We start from the raw sequence: 20845 nt of genomic DNA, 5'->3' as shown, positions 1-20845 counted from the left end.
CCGCCACTGAGGGTATTACAAAGTCTTTCCATCTTGACATTTCTTTTGACTTAACATTAACTTACCATGTTTACTTTCATAAAGAATTCTTCTGATCTTTTAAATGTTTGATTACCCAAACATTAAATGACATCTGTACAAGTCAAATTGCTAGTTTTTAATATTCAACTTTTATTCCAGGCCAGCTTTCATCTCTTTCAATGCTGCCATTCTTGTGATATATTTGCTATATAAATTAAACAGATATGAGGATAGTATACATGTCTCACTCTCTTACCTATTCTGAACCACTGTTTCTCCAAATTCACTTCTTATAATAGCTTCTTTTTCATTGTTCTTATTCCTCAGAAGAAAAATGAGGTATTCTGGTACACTCACTACCCTTAATATATACCATGTTCTGGCATGATCTACATACTCAAAGACCTTGCTTGTAGTCAACAGAGCTAAATCTCTCCTTGAATATTCTTGTTCTCTATTGTGCATCTTATGTTAGCAATCAGATGTCATGTTCCAAAAAATATGCTAGTTCTTCTGGTATTCTTTTCTCCATGTATGGTTCTATTCTTCTGTGTAAGATTATAAGAAAAACTTTTCTTGTGTAAGGAATCACAAGAATTAAGAATGCAATTATTTTGGTAGACCATGCATTCTCTACCAATGAATACTATACTGATCTTTTTCCAGTATGTAGACTACACAGTCTTGCTGCATATTTGTTGACACAGAACTGTTGGCACTTTCTGTTTCTTTTCCTGCAGCATTAAACAATCCAATTGACTTCATCTGCATCTTCAGCTTTCCCATTGAACAGCTGGTCCACTGTCTGTTGTACCTTACTTTCTAGTTGAATTAGGTCCTAATTATATTATGACTGTACAGTGCTTCAGTGTAGCCTTTCCATCCACCTTTAATCCCATTTGCTTCTTAGATCTCATCCAGTTGAGATCCAACTGAATAATCCTACCTTTAATTTAATATTAAATTTCCTGTAATTTCTCTGATCTTCTTAAAGAGATCTCTCATTTCCCCTTTCTTATTTATGAAAATATGAAATCCATCAGAGAACATTGGAACTCAAACAAATGAAAAAGGAGAATAATAATAGAAACCTAGTAGTATGTATGCAAGTAATAATAATTAAGGATCACTAGTGAAACAGATTTAAAATTCCATACAGAGCCACAAAGGAAATAATTACTCATGATCTCTGGTGACACTGATCTAGGAGATATCAGATAAAATAAGCCAAAACAGAATATGCACTACTGTGTTCATTCTGCCTTCCAAATTTTGAAATGGCACATTATCATTATGCAGCTATATAAATCTCAGACAAAATAACCTGAGACAATCAAGTTGAAAGGAAAACCCTTTGCAATGAAACTGGCCTGCTGCATATATACAGAATAATCCATTTGCTTTTATGGAAATCTCCAAACCCCCATAAATATTCTTTCCTGCATCAATCTCTTATAATTTAAGTAGAACTAAAGATTGTAACAAAATCTGATCATTTGGGTTCCATTAAATCCCTTATAAACAAACTATCTCAATGTACAGCAGAAAATCAGAAAATTTTCTTCCCTTCCCTTGGTTTGATTCTCTAATCTGAAGCCAGGAAAATATTATTTCACAAAACTGCAGAAGTTTTAAGTCTTACACCACAGGAGCTAAGATGAACGGGGGAGGGGAAAAAGTGTTAGCCCATTGTCTGGAGCCAAGAGATCTGCATGTGGTCAAGTTAGAAATCAAGTTTAATTTTGCTCTCATGGGTTTCAGAAAGAGCAAATGCCAGGATTTGCTTTAATTGGGATTACTAAAAATAACTCACCTATACAAGTAACACTCTACAAACAGTTCTGCCTGATCAAAAGCTGGTTAAGTAATAAAGTAACAGTATTCTGTAATCAGTAGTAAAAATAGAACAGATTTTCTGAGTAAGTTCATATTGGTCAGTTTCAGGGGACAGTGCCCTAACTCATTACATATCCAAGGTCCTTTACCTTTATGATCCTAAAGCATGTGCTTTACCTTTACCTTTATGATCTTACAGCAGTTACATTGTTGTAACTACCATATTAAAGATGGCATTATGCCATCTCCACTTATATTTAGATTTTCAGCACAAAAAAAAAAGTTGAAAATCTGACTGCGCAGCTGACAACATTAAAATAATGCAGCCATACAAATTTTTAAATTTGTTTCTCCACATACAATTATAGGTAGATCCCATTTAGTGACTCCCTCATTTAGTGACTGTTCAGTTTCGATGTTGATGAAAAAGCAACTTTACATCCAGTCATTGCATTTACAACCTTCACAAGTCTGTAAAGCAAAGGAAAGCTGAAGTAAGATCATAAGCACGGTTGCAGTTTCACTTAGCAACCACTTCGCTTAATGACCAAGTTGCCAGTCCCAGTTGTGGTTGCTACATGAGGACTAGCTGTATGACCTACTAGCAATCTTTGCTATTCACAATGTGTAAGTAAGAGGAAACAAAATTATACAGAAAATTTATTGCATCTCATGTTGGAGTTCATCAGGCCACAACCAGTCTCATATCACTAATATTTTTTTTAAATAAGGGGCTATCAGTTTAGTTTGCTGCTTTTTTTAAAAGGATCCCATTATCTTCAGAAAAGCAAAAGCACAAGGACCACCAGTTTTAGTTCTGTTTCTTTCAACATATTAGAGCTTGTGAAATGTAAAAATTTCATCTGATCACAAGTAACACTTCCATAAGTTAATGGTACTTACTGAAGCAAGGCAAGGCTCAGGTTCATGCGCTTGCATATTCCTCCTATTTCCTCCTGGTTTATGTTTATGCTTCAGTAAACTGTATCTTAACCAACTAGAATTTACTTTAATTTGGATGCAATGCTAAATTCTACATAGTTGCACAAAGTGACTATGCTTCTCATAGCCATTCTGGAGGAAACAGAATGCTGCACAAAGTCAAAGCTTATTCCTGAACAAATACATGAATTAATTTTACATTCAACAGAGGTTAAAGAATACTATAACTAAAGTCTCTTTCAAGTCAAATTCAACTCAACATAGCCATGCAGTTTTCTTGGCATGATATAAAAGTGGTTTGCCTTTGCTTTCCTCCAGGATGTTTTGTCAACTTTCTAATCTGATTCCCAGATGATCCTCAACCAAATACTAACCAGGGTTGATCCTGCTTTGGTTTCCATGTCAGCCCAGGTCATCTGGTTGCTGCCACCTAAATTAGACAAAGAATGCTGTAACAAAACTACCATGATGCATGAGGTTCAGTTTATTTATAATGTGTGCCAGTGTGTACATGGGGTTAAGTATAAACTGGTCACTATAAACTGAACAAGAATTCAAAGAACACATCCCCAAAAAGAAATTTTAAAAATCCTAAAATGGATATATTCACATATTAAACTGAAGATGTAGTTTCTTTTACCATGGTTTGTTAACAAGTAAGAAAGAAGTCAAGAGTCTTTCCTGCAGATGGCAAACTAACTGTGGTTTTTCTTCCTTTTATAGCTGTACCTCTATGGATTGGCCATAAGCAAGCAAGGCACAAAAGCAAACCTGGAATAAGCCAGGCATTACAAACTATACTTACTATACATCTTCATTTTAAACCACCATCAAACAAAACTATATAATACCTGGTGAGAATAAAAATATGCCCTAACTAGATTTAAGTTATGTCAAGAGAGATGTTGACTCCAATTCTTTAAGAATAACACAACTTTATTAATTTAAGGTGAATGGTCCCAGAGAGGTGACTGCACGTAGTCAACCTGGGCTATTCTTGAAAAGCTAAGCAGGGTTGGACCTTAGTTAGTGTTTGGTCACAAGACACCAGGAAATACTAGGGCTGTAGGTAGATACCAGGGTTGTAGTCAAAGAAACATCTTGAAGAAAACAGTGAAAAAAAGTTTCCACGTCATTGCCAAGAAAACTACTTGGACATGTCTATAGAAACACCAGGACTTGAATTCATCTTAAAGGAGACTTTTTAAAAATAAAACTTAGTTTAAGAAGAATAGGAAGACTAAAAGCAGAAAATGCTAGATTATTAGTTTAATTTATAGCTCTCATCTAAATCCATCCCAACATATCAATGATCTTAAGTTAACTTTGAATTAGGAGGCTTCAGGTTCACAGGTCTTGAGCAGTTGGCCTGTCTGCTTACAGACAGACAGCGCTAATATAAAACAGCTATTTACTAATTCAGTAAACCAAACTCCAGAACATTTCTTTCTTTACACCTACCTGGGCAATGCAAACTAAGGGCCCATTCACTTGCTTGTCTTCATGTTTGAAATTTGTGATTGTCTGCCAGCAACCTTCTGCTGTATTATACACAGACCATGTCAGTTAACCAAAAGAAAAAATGCACACAAATTTTATAACAGAAATGATAGTATTAAGAAATCAATACATTTCTTAATATATCTTCCTATACAAACTGCAAATATTTCATAGGTTGGTAAAGGTATAATCTTTGGTGAATTGCTGACAATTCTTGTTGATGTGGTTACTATACTTTCCAGTTGTCATAACTGCATTTTTTTCTCTATATCCATACTTATTATACTTCTGCCATCTGATTAAATGGACTTCAGTTACTAATAAATTTCAGAGTCTTAGAAGAGTTACAGGAATCTTGTTTTTCCTGTAAAAGACTAAAAAACAATGCCTCTGGCACTTGGTGAGTACTCGAACAAACTTAGCCTGGCGTCTGTCAGGAAAAAATGTAAGAGTATATTAGTTCACAAATATGCTAAGTTCCACTAATTAAAAGATACTAATATAAAAATTAAAAATGGAATCAGTAATAAATTTAATAAAAGCAATTAGTTTAGGGGGGGAAGTACAGCAACTATGATCTAAGCCAAGTACTCTTAAGATTTAACTTGGAATTTGGACGGAGAAGAAACGGCAAACTGAAGACAGCTCCATTAAAAGCAGAGCCGATAACTGCAGTGGAAAGAAGAACTAGCAAGTAGACCAGCTCTTCCTAATTCCTCTCTGGACAAGGAAAGGACTTAAAATTACCAACAAGTGCTCCATACAGTTGCTCCTCATGAGGAGACTGCAAGACAGCAGTCTCCGGCTCTGGGAGATGAGAGAATAGCCATCTTGCTCAAACCATGCTCAGCACCTTTAAGGACAATGGGTTTGCATACTTCCTTTTCTAATCACTTTTAGAAATTGCTTGTTAAATGCTTTTCAGTTATCAGGAACCTTTGAATCAACACGTTTTACAGCACCAGGGGAGTTTCCTTCAATCCTTAGCAAAAGAAGCTTTAAATACAAGTTTAAGGACTTAAATTTTTTTTCTTTTGGAATAAACAGCAAAAGGGTGATTAGAACTTTATTTTGCAATGTTACAAATGAACTAAGAGTCCAGATGGATTTGAAATAAGATTTTGGAATTAATTATAAGAATCCTTCCCTTGGGAAAATGGTTTGTTTTGAAATCTCTTTAAAAAATGATAGGATGAGACTTTGAAGGTTGGAGACTAGAGGGAACCAGAAGGAACTAAAGATTACAATTAAAGGAGAACACTTAAATTTGATTTACTAATACAGAATGAAGCAAAATACTTTAACACTGGATATATTGAAGGATATTTTTGAACGGTGGACCCAGAAGTTAATTTTAAGAATGTCTGCCTCTATAGATAGGCTGTGTTTAAAAGATGTTATGAAAAAGGAACAGGTTTTACCTGACAAGATTAACTTATCTGAAAGTGGATTTAAAAATGAGAAGCTACAAGAATGATAATGGAAAAAGATGCTACACTGGACATACAAAAGAAGCTGTCTGATGTTGTAATAATTAAAAGAGATATACAAATAACAAACCAAGAGAGTGGTTTGTTATAGGTATAATTTTCCTATATTGGATTTACAAAAGAGGCTTGTTAAAGCTTTGAAGAATTTTGTGAGAAGGGATAAAGAAAAAATGAAAAGAAATCAAGTTCTAGGACATTATTTGAAGGGATTAAAGATCAAGATTGTTAAAAGTAAACAATATAAAGTTGGTTTATCTGATCAAGGTTAAAACAGTTATGTTGTTATCTCTGGTAACTTTTAATGGACTTTTGCTGATCAGGACTGAAACAACAAGGCTTTAAGGATCTGTTTATAAATAAGATATGGGATATGGGAAGAAGAGATCATTTGTTTTATTTTAAGAGAAGGTGATAAGTTACTAAAATTATTTATACTTGTGATGAAGGGGGAAGCCATTTATTTATTTATTTATTTATTTTTCTTTACTATATTCTTATTTTTTCCTTTCTTTTGTTTTTTTTCATTTTTGTACTTCCTATTTTTTTTTATTCTTTAATTTTTTAAGTTTGTATTAGTTTTTATCTTTTAATTGTAATTTTTAATAAAAATTACTATTTAAAAACGTAACTTGGAATTTAAGCAAACATGCAAAAAATGTGTGAACTGAATCATGAGCCCCAAAGGCTACAGAGATGAATAAAGTACACTACGCTGATTATTACAAGAAAGTTCTCTCAAGATTATGGTCTATTTTCAGCCTGAGTTTCTTTAAACAGGCTGTACTCCAATGCTAATTTCACTGGAATAATAGTGTTTTTAATATTTTTCTCAATGATAGAAAGAACCTTTTGTATTTTCAAAACTACCTGATGTTTATTCAGAAGGCAATTAAAATGCCTGAAAAATTAATTGTGGAACGAAGGAATTTGCTAGACAAAAAAGATGATTATGAAATCAAACCAAAGATAGGACACTAGATATTAAAATTTAATGACATGTCCCCACATTTATGATGAATAACTGAATATATACAACCAGTATGCTTAACAAGGCTTTATACATATTTATTATTCAATTAACTTTGTAGCTTGGTTGGATCTTAAAAGGGCCTATGTTCTGATCTGGGAGACCTATATACTTCAGAATTATACTGAAAATTCAAAACAGCTATTTATTTTCTAGTTTAGCATTCTAAGGTAAAGGTAAAGGTAAAGGTTTCCCTTGACATTAAGTCCAGTCATGCCCGACTTTAGGGGGCGGTGCTCATCTCCGTTTCAAAGCCGAAGAGCCGGCGTTTGTCCGTAGACACTTCCTCCGTGGTCATGTGGCCAGCATGACTAAACGGAATGCCGTTACCTGCCCACCGAAGCGGTACCTATTAATCTACTCACATTTGCATGTTTTCCAACTGCTAGGTTGGCAGGAGCTGGAACTAGCAACGGGAGCTCACCCCGTCACGCGGATTCGAACCGCCGACCTTCCGATTGGCAAGCCCAGCAGCTCAGCGGTTTAACCCGCAGCGCCACTGTGTCCCTATTAGCATTCTAGCAATACAAAATTTTCCAAACTGAAAATCTGGAATTTTAGCTTTGGTGTAGTAGAGAAGAGAGAGGGTTTAGAATGGAATGATCAGCAGCATGATTACAGCCTATGGCTCTACTTATGTTAAATAGGTTTGATTCCAGAATTTGTTCAATGTTGCTAATAATTTTGTAGTGGAAATATATTTACTGTAAGTCCCACTGAACGTGGTGAGAGTTTACATCTGAATAAACGTGGTAAGGTTTGATCTTACACATACAATGTATAATAAATAACTTTTGCTCATCAAATTTGTTTGGTTTCACTGTGTGAAAGGTGAAAGGTCCCCTGTGCAAGCACCAAGTCATGTCTGACCCTTTGGGGGGACGCCACTTTCGCAATGTTTTCTTGGCAGACTATAGCGGGTTGGTTTGCCATTGCCTTCCCCAGTCGTCACCTTCCCCAGCAAGCTGGGTGCTCATTTTACTGACCTTGGAAGGATGGAAGGCTGAGTCAACCTGAGCCGGCTACCTGAGAATCCAGCTTCTGCTGGGATTGAGTCATGGGGAGAGTTTCCATTGCAATACTGCCGCCTACCACTCTGTGCCATACGAGGCTATTGCTATTGGTTTCACTACATACAGGGAATCTGTGGCTCTCTAATTGTCATTCATCTGCAACTCCCAACATCCTTCAAATGGGTTAAACTAGTTCATATAGACTGGTGGGAATTGTATAATATTATCTGACCAGCCATTAAGTTCCACAACCCTGACTACATTGTAATGCCTGAAACTGCACCACTGAAATTTGCCATTTTGCTGCTGATATACACTCTCCTCATTTAGCGACAGCACTCCATTCCCATGACTTGGTCGTTAAACAAAATGGTCACTAAGTAAACATGTGACAGAGAGAGAAAGAGACACTGCAAAGATCACTGGTTGCTGCCATGTAATTCCTATGAAGTTCTCTTGTACAATATCCTGTGCCTGACCCATTTTTTTCCTTTTTTTTTGCCCCCTCGCAGAGCAGAGAGATTGCTTAAACAGGCTATCTCTTTCCGAGGTGCTTTTCTCCACAGCACAGCACTTCCCTAAAAAGTGCTAACTGAAAGTTAACAAGCTCAGCTCTGTGACCTTAATTAGTTAATTAGAACCCTCTGCCTGACTCGCACTGCTGCCTGAGACCTTAATCAGTTTTATACTGAAGGCTTTTATGGTCAGGCGGATGAAATTTGGTCGTAAAAGCGTGCATTGGTTGGAAAATGAATTTTTTTATTACTGTTTATTACTGTTGGATTTGCAAATGGTCACTAATGAGGTAGTTGCTAAATGAGTGGCTGTGTTCAGGCTATTTGCTACAGACATTCAGGCCATTTTTGTGATATTTGTATGGATGGGAATGGGAATAACTTGTCACTTGGCAGTCTCTTGGTCCCACTCCCTCAATAAACCCGCCCAAATAATACAAAAATATAACCACATCCTTTTCAATGATGCATGTAGATGACCAGAAGTGCTCCAGAAGGTCTGGAGGCTGAACTGTGACCGCTAGCTACTCAAAAAGTACCCACTCCTGATTTAACACAAGCATTGAAGCCTGTGTCCTTCCACCTTTTGCAGCACTAACAATTCCCAGTAGCCTCAGCTAGCATGACCAGTGGGGGGAGATATTGAAAAATAGAAGGAATTCAGCAATATCTACGGCCACATTCCTGTGGTGTAGTTAGTTTTGGTGAATATCATTTACTTGGAATATAGTTTCTATTCATATCCAAAAGGAATCTCTAAAGACCTGTTTTATAAAAAAAACCCGCTCCATTTATCCAAAATACAAACAATCAGGTGAAAAGGTCAGCTTATTTATTAGAAAAAAAATCTCCTTAGACCTTTATCTAGCCTCCAAAGCAGTCACTTAATTTAAGTGTGATAACCTGCCATTTGAACTAATAACATAATCCTATATCCACAACTGCATATAGAAATAAGACACATTGACAATCAGACACATTGATTGCAATGGGATGTACTTCGAAGTACATACTTTGAAGAGCATTCGGAAGCTTCAGCTGGTACAAAATGTGGCTACCCGAGATGTAAATACTGCTGGCTACTCAGCACACGTAACACCTATGCTTCAGGAGCTGCATTGGTTGCCAGTGTGTTTCTGTGTGCAATTCAAGGTGCTGGTTGTCACCTTTAAAGCCCTTCATGGTCTGGGACCGGGTTACTTAGGGACCATCTTTTCCCAGTCAGTTCTGTCTGTCCAGTCCAGTCCAGCAGGATGGGCATGCTCCAGGTCCCGTCAGCCAAGGAATGTCAGCTGGCAGGGACCAGGAAGCGTGCCTTTTTTGCTGTGGCGCCTGCCCTCTGCAACATCCTCCCTCCTGATATTAGGATGGCCCTGACCCTGTTGGCTTTCTGGAAGGCCTTGAAAACCTGGCTTTTTGCCCAGGCCTGGGGCCCCGAGTGTGGGAAGAGCCCCATTTCATGGTTATGTTAACACCATGGCTTTTAGATCGCTCGGCTCTATTTATATTTATTTTTAATTTTTGTTATTGTTTTTATTGTTTTATATCATGACTGTTTTTATTGTTGTTAGCTGCCCAGAGTCACTAGTTTGAGATGGGCAGCAATATAAATTAATTGAATGAATGAATGAATGAATGAATACATACATACATACATACATACATACATACTGTATGTATAGGATTCTATTATCAATCAGATTTTTTAAATACCGTAATTTCCTGGTCTTACCCAAAATTCATATATTTTTTTCAATTTGTAATGAGTAAAAAGACAAGGTCAAACCCTATCTATCAGTGAAAAATAATAGTCTTAATAGGAAAAGCATAAATATGTGATCTTGAGCATCTTAAAGACATAGAAACCTTTCCATTCTATCATCTTTTTACTCCTTGATTTTCTTATAAAACAGAAAAGGTGGCTAGCATAAAAAGAACTCTAAACAAAACACTGGATACCTCTGAAACAGTTGTAGGAACTTGTGTATCTCATAGTAAGCTGGAATACATCACAGTTGTTTTCTCTCCAACCAGTTCCTTAAGTAACATTTGAGCTCAAAATCATCAAGATTCAGGAGCTGGATGAACTGTTAATTCCTGGAAGCTTCACTTACAGATTCTTTCCCCTAATAAAAAAACATGATGGTTTAGAAGGGAGAAATGTTGCAAAGCCTTTTGCACCTGGACCTTGTTCAAAAATATCAGCTTAGCAACAAGTTAAAACCTCATACTTCAGGCTATTGTCAATAATGAAAATATTAACTATTCAAGCTCTGGTACCTTTCCGTCTATCTGTACAATACGTGTTTTTTAAAAGAAGAACAAAACTGCTTGTTTAAAAAAAGTTTCAGAAAATAAAGAAAACAAATTCTAAAAGTTATATAGTTTGCACCATTTTCCTTGAAAACACGTTTCACATCACACAAATACACACAGAGAAATAAATTAAAAGGCATATCATACCAAGAAAAAAAAAAGTTTATTTCTAGCAAAGCAAATCAGCTTATTCCCTGAACATGAATGTGAAGAAAAAGAAATAAAGTTCCATATATAATGACAAAAGATGTAAGTTTTAAAATGTGATAGCCATTAGACGATTTCTATAAGTGAAAGGTGAAAGGTCCCCTGTGCAAGCACCGAGTCATGTCTGACCCTTTGGGGGGATGCCGCTTTTGCAACATTTTCTTGGCAGACTAAAGCAGGGTGGTTTGCCATTGCCTTCCCCAGTCGCCACCTTCCCCAGCAAGCTGGGTGCTCATTTTACCGACCTTGGAAGGATGGAACGCTGAGTTGACCTGAGCCAGCTACCTGAGAATCCAGCTTCCGCTGAGATCGAATTCAGGTCGTGGGGAGAGTTTTGGTTGCAATACTGCCGCCTACCACTCTGTGCCACACAAGGCTAAATAATACAATCCTATATAATACAATCCTATATATTTCAACTAAGAATAAAGTTTACTTCATTCAGGTAGATTTTTGTCCAGCTAAGTATGTACAGCTTTGTACTCTTGCCCTCTTAAGACACTGAACACTTCCTAATGCTGGCCAAGCTGGACTTCCGGTGGGGACATGGTGGAATGAACAGCTGTGCCGCAGGCTCAGCAGGCAGAACTGACAATGCGGCAGTTTTTTTGGGCTCAGGCAGGTTTTTCCTGAAACCCAGGAGTGTTTTTCCAGAAAAAGGAAAACACCTGGAATCACCCTATTTGTCCTCCAGATGGCTGCTTGCAGCCAGAAGATCACAAACAGCATTTGTGTTCGACTGGTAAGAGCTAGTTGGGAGGGTGGGACATCACCATTTCCAAGCTGCACTGTAGCCTTAAAGGGACACTAAGACCGGCCACCCCATTTCTAAATCACCCAATTTATATTTCTTTTAAGTACGCATACCCTAAGAGAGGTTTTCTACAGCAAGGAGAAGCAGGTTCTCTTGGTGCTCATCATTATTTTGGGGATTAATTTTTTAAAAAATTCTTTTTAAGTTTTGGGCTTTGTTTTCCATCCAAATATTAAGGAGGATCAAGAGTAAATAACTGTCTCCCTGTTATTATTTTTGTACTAAATTTGAAGATATTAGCATTTTCCTACATGCTGAATCAGCTGTTTTAAACTTTCAGTTTTCTGCTTCTACTTTCCCTGAGGAACTGTCTGCATATCTCACTTTTGCTTGTGTAAACACATTCCGGAATCCTTTCATATCTTCGACTTTTGCTGGTTAAGCTCTTCATGGGCGCCATAATCTACTCCATAAGACATGGAGGAATTTAAACAGACTTTCTCTGACTTCCAACAAGATTTTAAACAGATTCTTTCTGATTCCTACCCAGTTTTTATGCAAGGCATTCAGGACATTGTGGAAAATATGAGATCTAAAATGTGTCATCTGGTTGGGGATGTTGGGGATGAAACTGAGGAATTTAACAGCAACAGAAATGTCTCTTCTAAGAGTGAGATCGGGACTTCTGTTGAAATGCTGGGTGAAGATCAGATAGTCAAGTTGGAGAAATTTAAGGGAGAGATAGAGTTGCAAGCCATAAGTGTAATTGATCTTCTGGTCGAACACCATGGAAAAGAAGGGGTTATTATGTATGGGAGTTCTCCTGAAGAGAAGTCAGAGTTTTTGAGGGGGGCAGTTGGGCTGTTCGATTTTTTAAAGAAAAAAGCTCTGTGAGCATTGTGGGGATATGTAAATACTCTGGTTTATTTTGAAGTGGGGTAAGGTTAAAGAATATTTATCTGGATTGCTTTTAGGGTTTGGCTGATTTCATTTATCTTTAACAATTTGGGTTAAGATTATTAAGGTATAATAAAAAAAACAAATGTCTATTTGGATGGTTTTGGTTTTAATATGAGTCTTTTTCTTAGCGTTTTTCCTGCACTATGGCAGGGTCCACTTGTCGGCATATCCGTCTCCATTTGGCTCGGTCCAAGGCATCTTCAGGGGTGACATTCAGGCATTCCATGTCCTCCTTAATGCGGTTCATCCACCGTTTCTTGGGTCTACCACGGGGCCGCCGGCTGCCAGGGTCCAGGTACATGGCTGTTCTTGCCATGTTTTAATATGATTAAGATTATTAAAATTGTTGTATTATCAAGTACCATGGCAGACAATTTATGTTTTTTAGTTTGATCTTTATTATAGTAGACAGAAATGTATAGAATAGTACTAGGAAGGAAATAAATAAATGTTATCTGGGGGAGTTGATTAGGAGGTTTATATAAATTTTTCTTTTCTTTTTTTCTTTTAATATAAAGGGAGGGAGTAACTGTATTTAGTGACTTTTATAATGTGCCAATGGAATGATTTATAGAAATAATGTGATTTTGGTTTAATACAGAGTAAGGGATTGATTATGGAAATTTTTGTATATCCTTGCTGCTAAAAGTCGGAAGTAACCTCTTTTTGTAACTTTGAAAAAAAAATTATCTTGTGTTTCTACACTTTTTTTGTTTTTTGTCTTTTTGTCTTTTTTTCTTAGTTTTCTGTTTTTCTGTAGCTTTTATCTTTGCTTGGAACTTAATAAAATTCTAATGCAGGCCAAGCTGTTGCCAAACTTCTTTCCATGGTACTAAAAACCTCATCATCTGTAGGAAGAGACTCCATCTAGAGCAGTGATTCTTAAACTGGGGTTATTACCCCCAAGTGGGAATTTGGACATATCCTGCGGGTAATGTAATTGCTTACATTACCCCAGTTTGAGACTGCTGCTGCTGAGACGCTTGTATAAAACAACAGAGTCCGGGGTGCTTCGGGGGAGAGGGGGTAATGACATTATTTGAGACCAGGAAAAGGGGTAATTGGGTCAAATAGTTTAAGAACAACTGATCTAGAGAAAGTACAGTTCTATTACTTAACATTAAAATTTTGCAAATTATTTCATAAAACAGTTTGGTCCATTTTTGGCTGACAACTTCCTGTCTGTTTTTAACACCCTGGCAAAGTTACCCTAGTTTAACAGTATATTCAAATGTAGATCTTGGTTAGCATGTCCTCTGCTCAAATAAAAATAAAATTAAATTCCTACATTAATTCATGGGTGAAATATTGGTGAAATAATAAAGTATTTAAATAAGTATTTAGTAGATCAAAGAATAAAACAGACCCTTACAGAGCAGTAGCTTAGATTTCATGGACACTACTTCTTCCTAGAGCTAACAAAATATATTGTCTCTGGGCCTTATTTTCTAGATAGGGTTTAATTTCCAAATCTGATTCATAAATATGCTTGGTTATAAGATTACATATTGAGTATATTTTATAAATTCACATATTCTGTTGAAAGTGTCAAATGCCTCATCCTAAGATAATTACTCAGTTCAATGGGAATTATATTAACACTAACACTACATGCTTGAGCCGTGTAGAGTATTTGAGCATCACGCACTGATAAGCAGTTCGCCTTATATGGTCCATTCATTAGCACCAGCTATTCCTATGGTCCATTTATGAAGAAACACAAGTTATGTGGGGAAGCATTATGTATAAACTTCTACATTCAGAACAAATATGTTGGGCAACATGCTAGAAATATATTATTTGTTTTTAAAATATACATCCTGCCCTTCCTCCAGAAACAAAACATATAGGAATATATCAAATGGAAATAGAGCATGAGAAGACCTTTCCTATCACTTCCTTTCCACAATATGACAATGTTCCAGCTATTGCCCTCTTCCCCAAAACAACGTGGGGAAGAATGAATTTTGGCACACACACAAACATGCACACACATGCAGCTACTGTTCCATAATCCAGTAGCACATGGCAGACTTCATGGCCCCAAAATTTGCTATCCCTAGAGAACAGGAAGAAATATTCCATTGGAATGAGACAGAAACAAGCAAGAATCTGTACATCAGATAATGTAGTTTTAATTGAAATACAAGAACTACAAGTTTAAGAAATTGCTAACATGTATTTCTATCCCTAAGTATTTAGCTATTGTCGTCTTTAAGCTAATCTGTTTAAAACAAACTGCTTTAATCTGTTTCAGATATTTTAATTGTTTCAATTAAAAAAAACAAACAGTTTATCGCTTTTGGATTTTGTTTGCCAACCACCTCAGGAGACAAGTGGCAGCTGATAAAAATATGCAACAAATAAACAAACATGATTTTGATCATTTGTCTCATATTTAATAACTTGCTCATTTGGTGACCAGTTATTCTATCTAGGTTTCATGTGGAATAATAGGCTGCTTACTGTGATTCTTAAAGTGGACATCTGTATACCCACATGTATAGGTTTCCTGTATCTCTGCAGGCAGCATTGGAACATTCTAAAAACTGAGATGTGTTGCAATTTGGGAAGCTCATAGGGTACATGTGTCTAAATGACTTATTATTTACCTAAGTTCCTTGAGGCTATTGTAAAATCCCAAGCCTGCATGAATTGGGAGGGAGAGCCATGTAAATTCATGGATGAGTATTTAAAGAACCACAGTTACAGCTAGCAATTTGTTATTTTAATCAAGATCTTTCCACATCACACATGTGGGTGATTAGCAAGCTACATTTATCAGTCAATGCAATATTGAAGAAAGAACAGCCCATCCAAACACAGCACATGATCTAGTCCTGGTATCAAGGTAGTAGTGACAAATAAAAGTCAACAGCTGCAACTTGGTGGCTTCTCAAAATATGTCAGGAAGTGAAAATGCCTTGTAACACTGGGGCTGATACAACCATAGCCCACTCAAAATGGCTCATGCAAGATGAAGTGGTGAAAATCTAGTTAATATTCAACTTGACAAGAAAATATCATGGAAAAGGGCAAACATTTCTAATACTAAATAAAGGATGGCCAAAAGGAATTGGGGAAAATGCCAATAATCCTTCAGACATATGTGGTGGGAGATAATCTAAGAGCCCACAAAACTGCAGCTTGTTTCAATTTCTAAAATGTCCCGATGATGTCTGCTCAGATGCCACAAACTCAAATATGATGTATAGAGACCACACTGAAGTGCTCAACTGCCAGAACTCTGACTTGTTCAGCTCTGACTTGTTTACCAGAATGCAATAGCAATTTTATACTGAAATGCCATCCACAATGAGACTCAACTTGTCTTGACATTACTGTTTTTTTGGTATCAGTTTAAAATCCCAAGCATTTTAGATGTGATCCTATTTCTATGCCTGTCATCTGCTTGATTGTCTTGATTATATTGTATTCAGTTTTTTATTTGTTCATTTTGTGCCTTCGAGTCAGTGTTGACTCCTGGCGACTGCCTGGACAAGTTCCTGCAGTTTTCTTGGCAAGGTTTTTCAGAAGTGGTTTGCCATTGCCTCCTTCCTAGGGCTGAGAAAGAAGCAGACATGTTCAACCCCATTCAAATCATGCACAATTCAAGCAACATTATTGTCTCATAAAGATATCTATCTTTTCAATTACACCTATAGTGCAAGTAACATTTATAGAATGCTTTAAAAAGTCAGGTAAAGGTAAAAAAATCCAAATTACTGTCCAGTACAGAAAAACTCTTGCCTATCTGGAACAATTCAAAAGGGAGATTAAAAATAGCAAAAGACACACACTGGTTTTAATAAAACATCTCTAAATGTTAGAATCAGATTCACAGAAAACCTAATATATTTTTCAAAATTTAAATTGCAAGCCACCAGTTTAAAAATGTGTAATTTATCACATTTGTTCTTATATGTCTGTTAAAGGAACATCAGAGCAACATGAAATATTTCAAGACTAACACTGATTCTGTGGGTGCAAAGTTTAAACCAAGCATTATCTCCAACAACTTAAAGTACAGAAGGAGGGGCAGAGTAGAGAAAAAGCCCCAGAAAAACTTGTTTTGACATTTTCAATTTTTTTCACTGCCAGCAGGCAGTTCTATTGAAAATGTGAATCAGAGTATTCTAACAATTTAGTACTGACTGATACTATACTGACAAATTGATAAAAGTGTTGTGTAAATGTTATGATGGCTTATGGTCGCAGGTTTCTACCAGTTTCTTCACATCTAGTAAATAATATAAATATCCCTTTCCACTGATCCATGTGGGAACAAACAACACAGTCAGGCACAACCTTGAAGACACTGCAAGGAATTACAGAGCACTGGACAAGAAGGTGAAAGAGGTAGGGGCACAAATGCTAGTGAAGGAGAGGCCTAGGAAGAGAGAAAAAAAATCCTGGCAGTGAATTACTGATTATGCCAATGGTGTCGATAAGACCAGGCTCAATTCTTTGATTCTTTCTGTGATGGGAAACTCCCGAGAAAAATAGAGATTTATTGACTGACTGACTGACTGACTTTACACAATTCTGTCCCCTAGATAGAAGACTTTTGGTGTCTTACATAGAAAATCTACCTATCACAATTAAAACATTTATGGTACAAACTTCAATAAAAACAACACCAACCAAACATAAGAATGCAAGCAATAAAAATAAAAGTGAAATATGGTATGATAAAATCAGGGGAAGGTTCTCCAAAATAACTCCATCTTTAATAACTCCCAAAACATCAACAAGGAAGGTGATAGCCTGTTCTCTACCAGAAGGCTGTTGCTCAGCATTGGCATTGCCTCCAAAAAGCAGCACCCTCTCACTTCAGCCCCTCAAACCTGAAAATGTGGGATCAATAACAGTTTCTCCCTGTTCGATCTTATTGTTGGGCTAGTAATGGTTGGAGCAGAAACCAGCTGACAAGCAATGCAGGCTCTGTAAAACTAGTGTTATATACTCCCAATAACGGGAGCCAGAAAGTATGTGGGCTGATGCATTTTGGACCAATTGTAGTTTCCAAGTAATCTTTAAGGGCAGCCCCAAGTAGAATGTGTTACAGTAATCCAACTAGGTGTTGATAAGGGCATGAGACTGTGGGACACAACTGGTGCATGAGGCAGAGCTTGGTTGAGGCCCCTCTGCTCACAGCTTCCACTTGCTCTTCCAGCAGGAGCTGAAGTTGCACACCTGCTCCATGATGGGTAATGCTTCCTGCCAAAGAACACCGCTGGCAACAGAGAACCTCGATATATCAACAGCAACTCCAGGGTTCAGTTTCATTCTGTTCTCTTCCATCCCAACCCTGACAACCTCCAGTCATGAGGAAAGGACATTGACAGCATCTCCCTCACAGCTTAGGGAAAAGGCTAGGAGAGAGAGGAACAATCCCTACAGCACCCCACTCATCAGAAGCCATTAATCTCTCTTCCCCAACTATCACGAATTGGAACTATCCACTGAGAGGGAATGGAACCACTGTAAAACAACTCCTGCAATCTCCAGTCTCTGCAGACAGTCCAATAAGATACCATGGTCAATGCTATCAAAGGCTACTGAGAGGTCCAACAAGATCAGAAGTGGTGTACTATCCCATCCAGGTCTTGACAAAGGTCATCTAAAGGGTGACCAAGGGTATCTCTATTCCAAATCCAGGCCTGAATCCTGACTGAAGAGTCTAGATAATTTGTTTCCTATAGGCTGCTGTGAAGTTGTTTCACCATCACCAGCCCAATAACTTCCCAACAAAGTGGAAGGTAGAGACGGGTTGATTGTTCACCACCACTGAATCCAGGGATGGCCTTTTCAGGAAGGGGCACACCACAGCTTCTTTCAAGGCCACCAGAAACTCCCCCTCTCATAACAAGGCATTGACAATTTCCCAAATCCACTCTGGGAAATTGTCAATGCCTGGACGTCACTCTACCTGCTTCTTGAACAAGCCAGGTGTGAGGTTCCAGCCAACCTATGGCTCAGAAAATGAAACTCTTTCTGAATCAGAGGGGGAAACAGAAACTTACCAGGCAGAAACTGGGAAAGCGAAATCCAAAGATGACTCAGCAGCATGGGACAAGTCACAGACGCTAATTGGCCAGTTTTCGGAGGAGGATTTGAATCCTCCAATCAGTGTGCATGAACAACGGGCAGAAAAGCACGGGAAGGAGAAGGCAGCCCAATTGGCTGCAGAAGGGAATAGGCACGCAAAGAATCGGCATAAAAGGCAGATGCGCGAAGAGCAAGCTGCTGGAGACAACCAATCCTTCAAGTTTGCCGTTCCAGCAGAAGAGTCCTTACCTGCGTCAGAAACCTCATCTGTAGCTGGAGGGGAATCAGCGCCAGTGTTTCCTATTGGAGAGGACTTGGATCCTGCAATCGCTGCCACAGAGGATCTTCTCCCTGCCCAGCAACCTCAGCCTCACGTCCAGCTTCGGACCTCTTTGTCATTGTGTGCATTCCAGACACGCTTCCAGCCCTGCTTCGGGTTTCCAGCCATGTCCAGAGTCTCCAGTCCAGCTTTGTCGTGCTTCGAGTCCTCAGCCTTGTCCAGGATCTCCAGTTCAGCCTTGCCATGCTTCTGGCTCCCAGCCTTATCCAGAGTCTCCAGTACAGCTTCGTTGTGCTTTCGACCTTCAGCCTTGCCTTGGATCTCCAGCCAAGCTTAGCTGCTCCCCGGATGCCGAACATTGTTCAGGAACTTCTGACCTATCTTGTTGCGAATCGGGTTTTCAACCTTGTCTAGAGCCTGTGGTCCAGTCCAATCATGTTTCAAGCCCTTCCCCTAGTCCAGAACCTCCAGTCCAGTCTAGTCGTGTGCCAAGCTTTCAGCCCAGTCTGGAATCTTCAGCCAAGTCCAGCCTTGCTTCGAGTTATCAGCCTTGTTCCAAGTCTCCAGCCCAGAGTCTCCAGCCTAGCCCAGAATCTCCAGCCAAGTCCAGCCTTGCTTCAAGTTCTCAGCCTTGTTCCGAGTCTCCAGCCCAGAGTCTCCAGTCCAGCCTGAGTCACTGAGCCCAGTCCAGTCCTGTCTCTAGAGCCAAGCCTCCAGTGGGTCCAGTTCGGTCTCACCCAGCTTCCCGGTGCCAGCCTAGTTCGAGTGGTGTTCCAGATCGCAGACGTTCGTCTCCAGTTCCAGTAGTGCCATGTGCCCTAGCTTCTTCCAGTCTTCTAGCTCCCATCAGCAAATCCTGCTCTGTTGTTTTACCACAGTTTCCACCTGCAACCTTGCTGGTTTCCTCGTTGTTACCCAGTTGGTCTTGATCAGAACCAGCCCACCTCTTGACCATAAGGACTTATTTATTGTAAATAATTATTTAATAAAGAGTGGTTTTGATAATAAACCTGCCTGGCCGCCTCATAGTCTGAACAGGACACCAGGATAGGCTGAACCTCACATGAACTGGGAAAAGTATGTTTGGAATGTGCCTTACAAACTTGATCTAGAAGTCCTTAAGCTGAATCCTGTAAGGGAGGGAGAAGAGACTATGGAAAATAGTGTGATGCCAAGAACCAGAAATGGACCTGGGAGTGATATGCAGGATATGTGGCTGTTCAATAATGACTAAATAAATACAGGAAGGAATAAGTTATACAACTCAAGGATTTCAGTGTCTGTATAACATTGCATAGATTATTGGGAATATATAGAAAATAATGCATTGCTTGGCAAGAGCCACTGTGGATTTATCAAGAATAGATCATGCCAAATGTATCTAATCTCCTTTTTATTATTTTCAACACCCAAAAATAAATTATGTGAAAGGGGTTAAGATTCTGTCTTTCTGTCATTCAGCACAATAACTCTCCAAAAACTGACCTGAACAGAAACAAATCTGGTGTGGCAGGAGAAGCCAAGAAAAGAAAGATTGGGTTTGAAAATGCGCCAGATCAATCCAGGGGGTACAGGGAAAACAAAACCCTGAAAAATTTCCCAAGTGCTACCCTATACAAGAGGCAATCAAGCAGCAGCTCAGAATGTTGCCAACTCTTGCATTCTATGATCCCCTTCCTCCTCCCACCCAGACACGTGATAAAGAGCGAAACTATTATTACATGGTTGAAAAGAATTCCAGAAGTCTTAATCTGCATGTGTTTCCTACCTGTTTTGATAGGGTGACCAGTTTACTTGACCATAGAAATGCAGTAGATATAGCGTACTTTGTTCCAGCAAAGTATCCAATGGTCTCCCATGAGATTCTAGAAGAGAAGATGGCAAAATGTAGTCTGAACTACACTACTGTTAGATGAATACAGAGATGGTTGAA

The 20845-nt window shown here is 38.3% G+C and overlaps 1 protein-coding gene across 3 annotated transcripts in view; it reads right to left on the bottom strand.

Annotated features, from left to right (window-relative positions):
- The window catches only part of CNNM2 (cyclin and CBS domain divalent metal cation transport mediator 2), a 114245-nt gene that overhangs the window by 77136 nt on the left and 16264 nt on the right, over window positions 1-20845 (bottom strand). The gene's annotated exons all lie outside the window — the stretch shown is intronic.

Source organism: Candoia aspera, chromosome 6 (genome assembly GCF_035149785.1).
Source record: "Candoia aspera isolate rCanAsp1 chromosome 6, rCanAsp1.hap2, whole genome shotgun sequence".
Taxonomy (NCBI): domain Eukaryota; kingdom Metazoa; phylum Chordata; class Lepidosauria; order Squamata; family Boidae; genus Candoia; species Candoia aspera.
Note: the sequence above shows the minus strand (reverse complement) of the source record. Positions and strands in the feature narration are given on the sequence as shown.